This window comes from Alligator sinensis, unplaced genomic scaffold (assembly GCF_000455745.1).
Source record: "Alligator sinensis unplaced genomic scaffold, ASM45574v1 scaffold285_2, whole genome shotgun sequence".
Classification (NCBI taxonomy): Eukaryota; Metazoa; Chordata; order Crocodylia; family Alligatoridae; genus Alligator; species Alligator sinensis.
In genome coordinates this window covers 293944-310452 of record NW_005842384.1, presented here as the reverse complement: position 1 = coordinate 310452, position 16509 = coordinate 293944, and the positions used below count along the sequence as shown (strand labels likewise).

Here is a 16509-nt window from a genome sequence, read left to right as displayed (position 1 = left end):
TAAACCCCTGTTTCCTGGGACCAATTTTATCATATTTACCAGAATCCAAAATGATTGAATGTAAGTTGACCCTTCCCCCACAATAATTAGACTCTATACATGGAAATGTATCAATTTGTTATAATTTTCTATGTATGGAATCTAATTATTGGAGGGCCATCTTAACTCCCCTGCCGTGGCAGTAAAAACAGAGGCAGGGGATGAGGGGCCATACCCCCAGGTCTTGCCCTCCCTAGATGCTGCCCTCTGCCACCTGTGCTTACCTTCTGCTTATTGTCTACCTCTGGCTCCAGCTCCAGCTCCAGCTCCAGAGCAGCCCAGCCCAGCCAGGGAAAAGCAGCAGCTCTGGATCGGGGTCAGACTAGAGCCAGAGCTGGAGGTAAGTGGTGGTGGTAATGGGAAGGGGGAGGCATATATGGCAGTGGGGATAGGCTGTATGGGGGAGGCTCCCCTGCAGTCCCTCCTAAGCAGCATGGGTCTCCGCTGGGTACTCCCTCCCTACTCTGTGATTTCCTCTCCCTCTGCCCCCGCAAGCCCTCTCCTCCATTGCACAAGCCACCTGGGCCCAGGACAGGTGGTGGCTGAGCTCTGGTAATACCGCTACATTCCATCCCATTACTATGAATAAAAACACTGCAGTATATGGCAGCAGTATGCTCAGCCCTGTAGCCAGTGGCTGGAGAACTAGTGATAAAAAGAAATGCTTTTCAATATACAACAGTAAATGCAAATCTGTGTTTTCAACTTTTAATCTGAAGGTAATTAGCATCTTGTGTCATCTGGAAGAAAAGTGTCTTTTTGCCACCTGCTGTAGATAATGTTCCCAGTGCATCTCAATTATAAGCTTATCCTTTTATACAAGGCTCTTGATGCCAGCATAAAACAAAGCTGGCTTCCTAGCATAGTCCCTATAGAAGTAAGTTTTGAACATACACTGCTTTTTGTAAAATAGGATTTTTTTTTACTTCATGCCCATAAACCTAGGCCAGCAATGTGCTGAGTGGCATATTTTCCAAAGGGCTGTGGTTTTGTGTGTCTAGGGTATTCATCTGCTACTTTTATAGAAGCAATTGATACCAATTGGAAGGTATAAAGTCTAATGGGATCAATTGAAAAGGAAAAACCCTTTCTATAAGTTTGAGAGAAGTCACCTGAAATGAGACAAGAAAAGACACTACAAAGCATTACCTCCTAGCGACACTTCTTGCCCTCTGAGATGCTTGAGGCAGATTGCTTAATTCGTTCCCTCCAGCTCATCTGAGTTACCATGTAATTACTTTTGTATTATTTGTCTTCAGATATAGAAGCAAAACAAAGGCACTTTGTTTTCTCAAAAAAGGCACTTTTTGTTTTCTCAAAAAATTCAGTTAATTTTAAAAAAATGATTCCAGCTATTTAAGCGCACACTTTCCTTTTTTTGACAGTGGTTAGCTTTTTTGCTTGTGGTTGGGGTAATGAGGCTAATTCTATCCACTCACCAGATTCATACTAGTGTAAATCTACTGATTTTAATGGAATTACCGTGTTTACTTGGGTGGAATTTGATTTAATCCGGTGTCCCACTGTCTGCACTTTTATGTCTCTTTACTACTTCCCCTTGAAATATATAGCCTTCTAGTAATGTTTTATTGCATTCAAACTCTCAGCTTCACCTTTGTGAGTGCAAAGGTTATTTGAACATACTGTTTAGAAAGAATACATTTTTATAATTTTTTTTAGCTTCACCTGTATTGGGGAAAGCACAACTGTTTCAGTTCATAGAAAACTGGAATATTTGGTTCATTTATCTAAAACTAGTCAATTGCCCATCAAGAGTGATGCGGGGTGGGGAGGCTGGGATGGAGTGCTGCCACTGTTCTGCCTCTGCTGGCCTTGGCTCTCCCACCCCCTGTCTGGTCCTTGGTGTAGCTTTGAAATCATGGTGGCGCTGCCCCATGCTTGGAGCACTCTGATGAGCTGTTTCCATGAGCCAATCAGAGTGCAAATAAAGTGTTACGGACAGACAGACAGGCATAGGCTTTTATAATATTAGAATTACGCGGTCTCAGAAGAAGATGGGAATAAAATAAGAAGAAAATGATGGCTAATTCTTATTAAGAATTACTCATATAGTGCTGAAATGAGCTATAGAGAGAAGGCCAGGTATTCATTTTACACTATTCTGTCAGATGGTGCTCTGTATTTCAAACTATTTTTTTTTTTTTTTTTTTTTTTTTGTCCCTTTCCTCCCTTCTCACATATCTTCCACAGCAGCTGGATGAGTGGTTTGACTGGTCCTAATAGCATTTTTTTTTAAATTTAAGTATTGCTTTCTCATGTCAATCAAAGGATTTAAATAGCCACTCTTTTTGGTTTCAGCTGAAACGGCACAGATTTTAATGCGTGCACAAAATGTGGGATTTTTATCCTTAAAAATTAACAAAAATGTTTTTCTGACATTAGCTGTTTCAGGTTGATGCTTTATTAAAATGAATTCACTAATGCCTAGTCATTATTCTGCCTTTAAATATGTGTTGGTTAACTTCTCCCCTTGCAACAAAATCTGCTTGAAAAGGAGGAAGCAGAAAATGCTGGAAATTTCCACAAGAGTAATAAAATAACAGGAGACAGGGCTTGTCTCTGGGCAAGGTTAGTACCAACAAGGCTAGATTGTGGCAGTGAATAGTACTAGGTTAAATTGATCTCAGAGTGTTTTGAGGGTGCAAATTTTGTAAGTTGCTGTGCAAATACTGTGACAAGAGTATGTCCTACGCCCTGGGTACTTGTCAGCTCACCTTTTCTGTGGTGCTGGTTTTATGAAGCATTAGCAACTGACTGGTGTTCCAGTGCCATAGGGATTCAGGGAACACCCAGGTTGTGAATTATAATAGTATGTAGTGGCTCTGAACCTACAAACTTGATTGTCCTTTTCAAGCATACATATCAGCTGCTCTGTCACAGGACCACGAGTCTAAGGTATATTTTCCAGATCGTATGTGTCATGGAAATATTTGTGTTGGCCAAGGAATGATGTGATTGACCACAGCTGATTATACTACCTGGATTATGGGCTGATTTGCTGAGCATGCATTGTGCAGAGTCAAGTGCACGAGCTATGTAAGGGTCTTTCAACTGTTACTAGAGGAATGATTTCTCCATTATTAGGCATCATAATAACCTTTATGCAACAGCAATGATATTTGACTGTGCCTGCTTCTTCGTGCATCTTTTTTAGTAGTAGTGGTGCTTGCTTCTGGAGCACCCAGCCTTTTTGTCTCTAATTAATATGTATCTTATATATAGACAAGCATTGGATGCTCTGAAAATGTGCATATTATATATGTACATTTATACACTTACCATTGTTATTGTATTCTAATATTTAACAGAACAGTCTGTATCTCATAATACAGTACATAGTATATAATAATTATAACACAACACAATGCATCTCCTACAATATAATTGAGATGTGCATGCACACACTCACAATTGAGTGTCTATAAAATTATTATTTTATGTGATGTAATAGTGTGTATATATATTTTTCTTTCTTCCATACCTCATGGTTGCTTGCAGTGTTTGCTGTGGGTGCTGGCTATGAAATACTAATGCCCCTTCTGGCTGCATGCACTACTGCTATAAACTGCATTTGGCTCTCTAATTGCTGGTCTGGCCACATGGTATTGGTACTTCAGTTCATGGTGGAAATCTTTATGGAGCCTTGGGGTGCTTCAACAGTGGATCTGACTCCAAGGGTCCTTTATTCCTGAAGCAGAGGAATTCCAGAGCACAGAAGTTTTCTCTCAGCCAGAAGCCTCCCATACCTGGGGGATAGCTGGTTATGCCAGATGAACGGAGTAGAGGACTTGGAAAAGAGTGAAGGAGGGTACCCTTCTGGATCCTCGTCCTAAATATATATACCACAGTTTTTCAAATTTAGCATGCCTCTGCATATAATATGCACTGTGTTCTTGAAAGGAACCATACAAAGAGGAAAAAAGTTCTCACTTACCCATAGTACAAGGTAGCAGCAGCTAGGGAGCTGAGCCTATTGCCACCACTGGGTCTCAGGCTGGGTGTGGGGCCTGACCCATTGCATGGGGCAGTATCCTCGGGGTGGGGCATGCTTTCCAGGTATCTGGGAATTCAGTGGTGGGGGAGCAATGGCAGCATTGCCATGGCTTCCAGAGTCACTTGTGAAGCTGTGACAGTTCACATTGCCACTGCTCCTTGTCACCAAATTTCTGAATCCTTGGGGATCGTTACTTCTTGTATATAATGTACACACCAATTTCTCCCCAACTGGTTTTGGGGGGAAAACGTATATGTTGTTCAAGAAAACATGGTAAATAGTGTGTCCTGTAATTGCAAGGGAGCTTCCTGGCCAGGGCACAAGCAGTTAAGTGGGGAACACACAGTTGCATATCAGTCTGAACGTAATTCAGCATTTGGCATCTGCCATTTGAAGAGACTTTTAAGGAAAAGGAGAGAATGGATTTACAATGCCTCCACATCTCTAGTAAATGATTATATCTGCCTCTTACAACCTCCAACCACATTAGGGGCAGTGGGAGTAGGAAGCTTTTTTTTCTTATTTACATCAGTAGAGTGAGCCACGTTAGCCTTAGGTCAGGCAGAATGCAGGGCAGGGTGGCACTGTAGAAAGTAACTTATTCAAAAGACAAGCTTTTATAGGTGATAGCCTACTTCCTCAGGTGCTGTGAAGTAGGCTGTCACCCCTTAAAACTTATGCCTTTCTGAATGTTAGTCTCAAGATTTCATCGGCCACCATTCTTGAAGAATGACATCTCTTTAATCAGCTTTTCAGGGAACATCTTCACATTTTTCTGTGATTTTTTTTTTTTTTTTTAATTGCAGCAAACACCAAATGCTGAATTTTTTTATTTGAATAAAAAAAAGAAAACAACAGAAAGGAATGCCAGTTGGAGGATCTTTTTTTGCCTTTGTTCCCCTCACTCCTCCCGCTGCCCTGCCCTGCCCTCCCCGCCCCAACCTCTTGCATCTGGTATGCTTATTTCCATTAGCACACCACTAAGTTTGGTGTCCTAGAATCTCAATTTGCCATAGCATTCCCATGTATTCTAAACTGGCTTTGCTTCCATGTCAACAAACTATGCAAAGCAGTGGAGAATTGGGTCTACTGTGCTAACCCCATGCTAATGGACTTGCATGATTTCAGGCAATTCTTATGTAATCTGAGAGTCCAAGTTTCTGATAATGCTGCAAAGCTGACTTGCTGGTTGGGGTGTTAATTTGATTTCATTCTTCCCCTCTGGGGGAAAGTTTATAGCCCACTGACTGTTTGTAGCATGACAGCTTAGAAATGCCAGAGATGGGAAATTGGACCAAATGTGCCATTCACAGAGTTACAAATGGGAATCATTTAAAGCTCAGAACATCTTCATTTTTTTTCTCTCTAAAGGTCAAGCTATTTGTGTAAAAAACAAAACAAAAACAAAAAAAAACCAACATTAAGCCAGATGCAGAGAGGTTGCAAGACCATTTTTAAAAAGTCTAAAAAGCCTACACTGTGATGAGATTTTTATATCCCACCTTAATAGGCAATGTCAGTCATAATTATCAGAATACATAAATTCCTTGCTGGGATGCAGACTTCAGATGATTAGGGACTAAACTATGGAGAGTAGTGCTCTGGTGTCACTGTTGCTTCAATTAGCAGATACAGGGATGAAGAGCCACAGTGAAAGATGATGGGTTGAGGTCAAGAGGGTGATCCTTTCATAGCAGCTGTCATCCAAAGGGAGAAAATAAAAATGAAAGAGAGGGTTTGATTGTCCTGACCCAGGACATTGCTGCCAAAGAGAATGGGTCAACAGTGCAGCAACTTGCTATAGGGACCTAGAAGGAAAAACTGGTCAGGCCAAAACATGTCCAGTTCGTGACCTTATTCTTTGTTCTACACTTCCTAAATCCCCATCAGTATACTAACTGTGCTGAGCTGCAGCCAGCAATAGCCTGGTTGTATTCATGAAGCATGGGAGGAAGTCATTACTGAGCTTATCTGCTTTCCCTCCAATTATAAGATGCTTGTTATTTGGAGCAAAACACAGGGAGGTCCAAACATGAAATGAATATTGCATATTGTAAACCACAAATAGCAATGTACCATAAAGTTCCAAGGAAATTACTCTTGTAGATTATTTTGAAGCTTCTTCAGAATTCAAGCACTGGAATCCCGTATTGAGCAGCTATTCAAAAGAGGCCTTTTTCTAATTTTTAAAAATAATAACCTACATATTTTCCTCTCCACAAACATGTGGACATTTCATTCTTTTTAAAAACTAAGCCTGTTGTTCCTTCTGTTGGAAACATTATAGATGGACAGAATGGAATACTAATTGGAGCTACATTCATAGGATCATCGTAGGAAAGTAGGGTTGGAAGGGACATCATGAGGTCATCTAGTCCAGCCCCCATCATCTCCAAATAAAGCATCCCAGCCAAGTGTTTGTCCAACCTGCTCTTGAAAGCTTGCAAGGGTGGAGATTCCACAACTTTCAAGGTAGCCCGTGCTTCGCCATCTTCAGTCAGAAAGTTCCTTCTAATCAGCAGCCTACATTTCCCTTGCTGGAGCTTGAGGCCATTTTTCTTAGTCCTGTCCCTGATGGCCGCAGAGAAGACATCTCCATTCTCTTTGTAATCTCCCTTCAAGTATTTGAAGACTGTTGTCAAATTCTACTTCAGCCTTCTCTTCACCAGACTAACTAAACCTAGATCTTTCATTCCTTCCTCATAAGTCTTGCTTCCCAGGCCCCTGATCATTTTTGTCACTCTGCAGTTAAATCTCTCCAAACTGTCCTCATCCTTCTTGAACTGTGGTGCCCAAAACTGGTCACAGTATTCCAGGTGAGGCCTCACTAGTGCTGAACAGAGTGGAAGAATTACTTCTCTTGATGTGCAAATGACGCTCCTGTTAATACAACCCCATACCCTGTTGGTCTGTTTTGGCAACAAGAGCTCACTGTTGGCTTATATTCAGCTTATAGTCAACTATAACCCCCAGGTCCTTCTCTGCAGCACTGCAGTCTAACCAATCATTGCTCAGTCTGTATTTATGCATGCAATTATTTTGTCCCAAGGGCAGCACTTGGCGCTTGTACTTGTTGAATTTCATCTGGTTGTTTGTAGACCATTTTTTCCAGTTGATCTAGGTCATTCTAGATCCTAGCCCTGCTTTCCAGAATGTCTGCCATTCAACTTAGCTTGATATCATCTGCAAATCTGCTAAATGTGCACTCAGTCCCATTGTTGAAATCATTAATGAAGATGTTGATCAATACCAAACCCAGGACAGACCCCAGGAAACCCCACTTGTTGAGCATGGCGACCCAACCAATTGTCTATCCACTTTACAATCCTTCCACATAGTCTGTGTTTCCTTAGCTCGTTAATGAGAAATGTAGTGGCAGACCATGTGAAAAGCCTTGCTAGAGTCAAGGTACATCACATCCATTCCCCCAACCCCTCTTCCACAGAGTCTGTCACCTTTATTTTTCTCATTTTGAGAGAGTGCTGTCTAGCCAGGCTGGTCTCCTTGAACCTCTCATTCTTCTGTTGCATTGGGATGGCTTTCCTGTGCCCTTAAGAGGGTCTCCTTAAAATACAGCCAGCTCTCCTGGACTCATTTTTCCCCCATCAGACTTCTTTCTCAAGGGATTCTGTCCACTAGTTCCCTGAGTTTGTTGAAGTCTGCTTTTCCACAGTCTACTGGCCTTATTTTGCTGCTCTCCTTCCTTCCTCTTCTTAGGATCTTGAACTCTATCATTTCATGGTCACTGTCACCCAAGTCACTTTCCATGTTCACATTCCCAACCAATTCCTCTCTGTGCAAGCAGCAGTTCAGGACAAGCTTCTCCATAGCTGGCTCATCTACCACCCATATTAAAAAGGTATCCCTAATACACTCCAAGAATTTGCTGGACTGCTTATGCACTGCTGTGTGTCCCTTGCAGCTGATGTCCTGATAATGAAAGTCCTCCATGAGAACCAGATCTTGTGATTTTTTTTCAAGAATCTTTCATCAGTTGTTCCCTATGTATCTTAGATTAGATCTAGAAAAGCTCACACATCTAGAACTGCTCAAATTTTTATTATTTATTGAATTTGTTTTCTAACAAAGTCTGTGATTTCTTTACAGAACTCTACAAGGGCAGACCCTAAAGCCTACCAGCAACCTGACTTAAGTCTGTGGGCTTGAGGCAAACAGGAGTCCATTCATACACAGCTGCTTGAAGGGCTGATTTTATAGGCTTGCATTACATTTATAAAACTGAATAGTTTGACTTTCTGGAGTCTACAGTTGACTCTAGTTATTTCCTTAGGGGAGCCTGCAATATCAGGTAATAGCTTGTAGTTTCAGGAATAATTTCCAGCCAAGGTTCAGTGTACTGGAAAATAAGTAGATATAACTGAGCTATTTAATCCCAACACTTTAAAGCGGGGGGAGGGGGTGACTCACTCACACAGGGACTGTGTTCATTAGGGCTAGGTACAGACATTCAAAAAGCCTGAGGTGGAATTGATCTAAGTTTTATGCAGCTTTCTCTAAGTAGCATAGTTTAGATGGGTAGCAAACAGAACACTCATTTGTCCTTTGGTGACAGGCGGCAAATCTTAGACCATTGTTCTGCCATATCAAAGCCAGTTTTGTGCGCTGAACTTCTGTTCTGTTACTGGCATAGATTAGTTTCTGATCCCTTATACTGGTAAAAGTGCAATGTCTGTACCTGGCCTACAAGTCCGGCAGAGTGCTCTGGGGAAAACCAGGGTTACTTTGTGTGGCTTAGTGTGACTTTACTGCTTGTGAAACTGTGTGCACTTCTACATGAGATGCTACATGTTGTGTCAGTGGGCACTAACCATGATGCCACCACTACTGCGCGGTAGGGTTGGAAATGACCCATGCGCTGCTGGGACTGCTCAGTACCAGCAGATACTGTGCAGTCATCTAGTACTTGTTAAAGCAAGTACTAAATGACTGCGCAGTACAAACGTTAGTGGGGCGCATTTGTAGACTCACCCTGTATGGAAGAAAATGCAGCTAAGACTTGTACTCAGTGTCTGTTTGAAGCTAAAACCTAAACAGAAACATACTTAGTGAGGATTAACTGTGAGCTTCCAATGAACTTCAATGTTTTCTGCTTTGGTTAAACTCAGCAACAGGTGGCATTAGCTGTCAAATCTTGAAAATGCACAAGCATTTTTGCATGCTCAGGTTAGCAGTCCTATTAAACAGTAGTAGTAGATGGGGCTATGCACCTGAGTAAAATTATATGCATAAGTGTCTGCAGAATAAGTGCTAACACTTCTTGGAGATTAGATAATAATTCCCAAGAAATAATTTATGATGAAGTTTAATATCTTTCTGGATGGAGAATATGCATAAGCAGGTCATGATCAGCAAGGATCCTGGTTTTCTCTGATTTAAAAATATCCCCATTTTTCAGATTAAAAGAAATAACCCAACCCTATATATATATATATATATAGGGTTGGGTTATTTCTTTTAATCTGAAAAATGGGGATATTTTTAAATCAGAGAAAACCAGGATCCTTGATGATCAGGAATAGTTCTGTGAATGTTTGCTCTTGAGGTTGTATTGTCAGGTGTAACATGTAGAAGCCTCCCTCAGCACCAGGGCCAGGTGCTATACCAAATTAAAGATCCTCAGGGTGTCAATAGTTTTGGGCTATTCTTCAGGCAGCTCAGCTGGCTAAGATGTCTCACCAAAAAGAAAGGTGTGCTCCTCACTCCTATCTTCCCAAGAATCCACTTCAGCCTAAGTAACAAATAGGGTTCTTTATTTTAGCTATAACTATTTACAGAAGAGAAAACATTAATAACAAATATAATATATACATATATGCATTACATAGGTTCAACAACACCCATTAAAACCCATAACCAAAATATTATCTATAAACCCAACATTAGTAAATAGTCCATCAAACAAGTGATCCCACATACAACAGCCCTATCAATATCTGTCCATTCACAGATCATAGACTCTAAACCTGTTTCACTAGGAATTCAGTTCACTCCTAATAAAAATAAATGGAAACACAGCTGTTGCTATGAGTGGTCATCAGATGGCAGTGTGTGGCTCCTACAGGCATCTCATGGAGTAGGGTGCACGGTCCCAGTGTTTCTTTCAAACAGAAACCTCTGCCGGATGGCAGCAGGATAAGTCCTTCCCTGCAAACAAACTTCTTACAAGCACTACGAGGTTGAATGCCTCCCCACGTTCCCTTTCCTTGTGAAATTAGGGCTGCTTAATAGAGACTGCCTCCCTTTACTAGCAGGTCCTCTGTTCCTACAGCCTAAACTGTCCCGTGGCTCCAACCCAGCTGCAAACACAGACTCCCCCCTCCCCTTTCCTGGGGCAGCTGAGTCCTGAGTTTGCATAGCTCCTCTCCAAGATAAGGGACTCAGCTCCTTAATGAGCACCACAGGCTGTCCGTCTTTCCTGGTGTGTTGGCTCTCCGGAGCAGGCTTTCAGTCCCTCCCTGGATGGAGAAGACTGCCCCAGTTCTCTCTCTCCTTTCTCTTTCCTGCCGTCTGCTGTATTTATATTCTGGATGCAGCCAACCAGACCCCTCCATTGTGCTGGCAATCTAATCAGCTGCATGCATATTTTTAGGCTTGCACCTTTTTAGAGCTCCTGCATGCAAGCCCCTTCCTGCCTTTTCTGCAAAGGCTGTAGCATTGCTTCCCTGCCCAGCCTCCTGCCTCCACAGCCAGGCAGCTGTTACACATGTTAAATACTAATACTTAATGGAAACAACATGTAAACATTTTGAACATGACAAGTGCTTTTGTCTTAATTCAGTTTCTTTGAACACTTGCATGTTACTCAGTCTGGGAGTGCATAAAATTATATAGGAGCATGCTCGCTTCAAGATACCATGCATGCCTATTATAAAATAGTGAATATAATATTTTGCAGTTTAAAATATAGTCATGGTGTTTATCTTTATTCCTCATCAAAGGAAAATATCTAGTTAATGGATATTGAGAATCAGAGGTGAAGGACAAAGAGGTCATGTCTGTGGTATTACTCAAAGACCCTCCTGTCTGGGATCAAGAATTCTTTTTAAGCCAGAGGCTTCAAGCTCGGAGGCACCCTCCTTGCCTCCCCCTTTCCTGTCCTCCCCCTGATCTGAGCTACAAGATTTCTCACAGGTTGGATTTGGATATGGTAGTAGCAGAAGCTCACACAGCCATTGCTGGTCCTCCTGCTACTGACACACATTGCTGATGGGGATCTTTGCTTTGGATTTTGGTGAAGAGCCATAGCCTATGCTTGCCTTGGTCCCTCTACAATCTATGCAGGTGACATGACGCAGTTCTACAGACCACCTCTAGCTTGCAGTCCACTGCTTTGAGCCATAACTTCTGCTGTGACTATGGGAAACAGTCTTTGATGGTGCAGTGGCTGGATGACTCATAGGCATATTGTTAGTGGCTCCAGGTACACAGCACACCTCCCAAATCTGGATGACAAATTGGTGCCTGTCACCCACAGAAGGGTGTCACAAGCCACCACTACTCTTTTCTTCCTTCTTGATACAGTGGTCCTGGAGCCCCTGTCCTTGGGCCTTGCACTTCCTGCTGTTTGGTTGCTGCTTCCTCTGCCTTATGCCTGCAGATGTCTTTTCCTCTGCCTTTTCCTCATCAGTTCTACCTCAGAATGCTTGAAAGTAGTTGTTGACTTCAATCCACTGCTCTTCAGTCCTGGGGGCCCTTTATCTTCCAGTAGTCACATGCTGCCACTTCTCATTACCCTTTGGCCTCTCCAGTACCAGCTTTTTGTAACTCTTGTCCAAGTAATCTTTCTGGTTCCTGATGCAATGCAGTGTGGATAACCAAGGTTGCAATCTGTGAATTTTCTTCTCCAGGGCAGGCACCAGTTTATGCTTGGTGCAGATGAAGTGTTCCTGAGCCTCTGAGATGCCAGTGAAGATAGCATATCCCATGTAGATAACAACACCTGCCTCACACTCCATTTGTGCTTCCTTTGCTCCCTGGAGAACACATACTATAAGTAGAAAAAAGAAAGGGAGGGAGGGAAAGAAAAGACACACCACAAAAACCTGCACATCAGACACCTACACCAGGGCAAGTTAACACACTTGCACAGTGTCCTTCTCTCCGGCTTCTTCCTCAGGCAAACTCCCTCTCTATTTGCTGCCCTCTGCTCCCATGGTTCTCTGGGGGCTGTCTTTTTATAAGTTTGCCTAGCCTAGCTCCACCCCTCAATTAACTAAATCAACCCCATTCACAGCAAACCCTGTCACCCAGTCACTCCAGAAGGCTTAAGAAAAGAAAAGAGATGGGGAGAAAGAGAGAGAGAGGAAAAAAAGCAAGCACATTACAGGGGAAAAAGAACCAGACCCCCACCCACCCACACCAGGCACTAAGCAAACACTCTAGCACCAATAAGCTACCCCAAGTCACTAGCACAGAGAAAAGCCTGAAGGCAACCAAATATCTGGGCTGCTTATCTCAAAGCAACTGTTCTCTGCTTACTAAAGTTTAATGATGAAATGGGATAAATTCAACCATGATTATGCTAGCATTTCTTTTTTTCTGCTTGGACATTATTCTGTTGTGTCATCAGAGCATTAGAGGTATAAACAACTGGAACCCTTTTATGCAGTGCTATGGCTCCTAATCCATTAACACAGTAACTGCCCTTGTAAGCAGTTCTCCTAGGCTGCTGAAGGAACTGGCAGAAACGATACCAGAGCCAATGGCAATAATATTTAGAAAGCCTTTAAGATATATTGGAAAGCTGGTCTTGAGACAACAGGATGAAGTTCAGTGCAGACAAATGCAAGGTACTGCACCAGGGGAAGAATAATCAAAAAGCACAAATATAGAATATGAGAGAACTAACTGGGTGGCAGCACTGCTGAGAAGGATCTTGGAGTTTAGGTTTATCCCACACTTGACATTGGTCAGAAATATGATTCAGTTACCAAAAAAAAAGCTATTGTAAATTTGGGCTGAATCAACAAGAATATTACATGCAAGATATGGGAAGTGACAGTGAGAGTGCCGCTCTCTCGCCTTATCTTGAGTACATTGTACCATTCTGTGCTCTGTATTTTAAGAAGAACGTGGAGAATTTGGAGAGGGTTCAGAGTTGAGTGACAAAAATGATAAAGAGGCTGAAAGGCAAGCTGTACCAGGAAAGGCTAAGAAAACTACATGGGCTCATCCAGATGAGCGCACACATGCAGTATGCAGTGCTGCAGACCCATCTGTGGTGCTGCAAACCCCACATGCCACACATGGAGGCATTCACCACTTTGCAGCACAGTGGGGGTTTTTTGACACTGGGAAATCCAGGTGTCAAACCCTCCCCACAACCTGAGAAAGATGGGGCAGCACATGTGGTAGCAGCACATGCTGCCCAAAATGAGAGCCTGATCGGCAGAAGCCATACTCCATGTGCTGGATTGCCACTGCTGGAGTCCTGGGAAGCCCCCAGGACCCAAGGTAAGGCGGCTGGCTCCATCTTCCCCTACCCCACCCAGGGTAACTTGCTGTATGCCAGAGCGCACATGCACAAGCATTCCCCAGGGACAAGTAGCAGCAGCACAACTATGACTCGTTGCTGTTTGTCCCCAGGGAAATGCATGTGCATGCTCATCTGGATGGTACCCAATATATCTAGCTTGGGGAAAAGGCAATCGGGTAGCCTTCAAATACCTGAAGAGCTTCCATAAAGGAGAGGGAAAGCAGCTGGTTTTCCATGGTGCAAGGGGTAAGATGTGGAAAAAAATGGCTTTAAGTTGCAGCAAAGTATATTTAAATTAGATCATTTTATTTAGATTGAGAACAGTAAGGAAAAACTTGATGTTAGAGGCAGTGGATTGGACTGCCCAGAAAAGTTGTGAAATCTTCATTGGAGATTTATGAGAGAAGGCCAGATAAGCTTTGGATGGGAATGATTTAGAAATAATGTTCCTCCATTCAAACAAGGTCTTGAACCAAGTAACCTTTAAGGTCCTTTTCAATCCTGTGATTGTTGATGATTCTATGCCAGTTTATACTTGAGGGGAAAAAAATTGTTGACCCTTAAAGGAGCTGTTGTTGACCAGACACAAAAAAAAAAAAATAAATTCACTCAGGTAAGTGACCCTTTGGAGGAATGACTGCAATTTGGCAATCTTACAGTTTTATGTGGCCATTTCAGTTACTGCAGCAATTTTTGAGTTGTAGCCTGATGTAGAATTAAACCCAAGATTCTTGCATTTCAGTAGGTTAGGCTCCAGTTGCTACAAAAATATTATGTTTATAGCTGCAAACAAAGGTAGCCCTTGAGGACTCCTGGAATGCAGACCTTTATTGGAAATACCAGCGTAATATTAGAACAACAAATTGCAATCTAAAGGGCAGCAAGGCAATAATGAGCAGTGCCTGCTCTATTATCTACTTCTGCATCTTCTGGAAAGCTTCTGGGACAGGCGCATGGTCAGGATATCAAGTGTTTCCTGAGCTCTTATCTACTCTTGGCTTCTCAGGATACCCTTGCTATAGCCTTTACACCACAAAACATCATTAATTTTTGCATTTCCTCATTTCCCTAATTACAGAGTACACACCTAATAGATCATCTACTTGTAACACCATTTGTTTATTAGCAGTTACATAACTACCTCCTGCTATGGAAGTGATTGAAATAGAATTAGAACTTTGCAGTGGTTAATACCCTTACATTCCCCAAACTTCTGGTATTGAAAAATACCTCCATTATATGCATGTGCGCACTCCACTAAGCTATCCTAACCATGTGTTCACCACTTATGGTTTTATTACTCAGAGCTAAATGAGTCACTCTATAGGGCTAAGCAGAGACCTGCTGAAACGAAGCTTTTTATTCATAGGATTTTGGTTTGTGTCTTCCATATACATTTTGCTGAATTCCTGCTGAAAAATTAATGTCTGGCTACAGAGTTAGAAGGTTATTGACCTCTTTTAGACAGGTAATGTTCTAAACATTTAATGTCTGTCAGAGCCACTTTTTGTTTGTGTTTGGTTGCAGGTCTTTTGGTAAATTTCTACAGTGACTATACTATTGATTGACCCAATCTGTAGATTCTTACATTTCTGTTACACCTTGCAACTCTTTCAAATGGTTCATTTATCTCTCTTTCTTTATCTCGTAATGCCATGGAATTTTTATAAGTGAAAATATTATAGGTGCTTGAGAATCTATCCGTAAGGGGTATGTTCACCTGGCATGCGACTTAAGCCTTCATATATATCACGATAATCTAGAAATAGGTCTAAGTTGTCCTCTGTTTCTTTCCTTTCACTGATGAAACTTCCAATAAATTTAAACCAGTCACAGATGGAAATTGGAGTGTTCACTACAGATCAAATTCTAGCAAAGTTTTATTATTCTGGTGCACATGGTCTACTGTACATTTACAGCATAGCAGCATTTTTTCCCCTTAACTTTGTTAACCTACTAGAGTTGTAAAGTGCATAATCCTCTAATATATATAATATAGTGTGTGTGTGTGTATGTAGGCAGACAAGGTTCCTTGGGTGAATTTGATATCTTTTATTAGACCAACCCAAATGGTTGGAGAATAGTTATTAAGCAAGCTTTCGGGTTCAAAAACCATTTGGGTTGGTCTAATAAAAGATATCAAATTCACCCAAGGAACCTTGTCTGCCTATGTCCTTAGACCAACATGGCTACAACCCAAACCCCTGCTATATGTATGTATAACTTTACAGGTATCATACTGGCTTGTGCCTCTCTATTTACAACCTTCTGTTTTTGTGATCAGAACTTCTTTTACTTATCCTTAGAAGGCTTGTGGTTCAATACACTAGGTTACAGAACTTGTTACTGCTCATCTGTTTCTGTAAGGTTAGAATCTGTTTGCTTTGCCCCCCCCCAGCTGCACATTTTGGCAAAATGTATTTTGCACATCTGCAGCATCCTTATTAATTTGCAGCACAATTTGCTACATCATGGCTAGAACAGTGTTCTAAAACATCCTGTCACTGACTCTGCTCTTTCTTTTGGCTGCAAGTTTTTATTGGCAGCATAACTCTTTTCAGTCATGTTTACTGGTTCACCCACAAGTTCACCATGCTTTCTGATTTACCCCCATGCTTTTATTTCTCTTACTGTCACTTTTTATCCTTGACCTATGTCCACAACACATTCAAGAGGTTCCTCAATAACCTTTGCATATAAAGCATCTTGCACAATACTACACTGTGTGATATTTTTTTTTTTTTTTAATGACAAATTCATATAGATCCCTGTGACGGCGACGGGTCGCCGTCATGGGTACAGGCGGAGGATAGGCAGGATAGGGGGGCAACAACACCCCCTCAAGAAGGCCATGGGCTGGGCTACTCACCCCCGGGAGGGACGGCGGCGTTGGAGCTGGGACCGCAGCAGCAGACGCGGCCGCCATTACGCTGGCTGTTTCCACAGCTGTTCCCAACAA

At 42.1% G+C, this 16509-nt stretch overlaps 1 long non-coding RNA gene across 1 annotated transcript in view; it reads left to right on the top strand.

Moving 5' to 3' along the window:
* The first annotated feature begins 347 nt into the window (after window positions 1–347).
* Window positions 348–16509, top strand: part of LOC102378628 — a 25253-nt gene continuing 9091 nt past the window's right edge. Inside the window, exon 1 of the long non-coding RNA XR_324530.1 lies at window positions 348–379. This is a non-coding gene — a long non-coding RNA (uncharacterized LOC102378628). The remainder of the gene's footprint in view (window positions 380–16509) is intronic.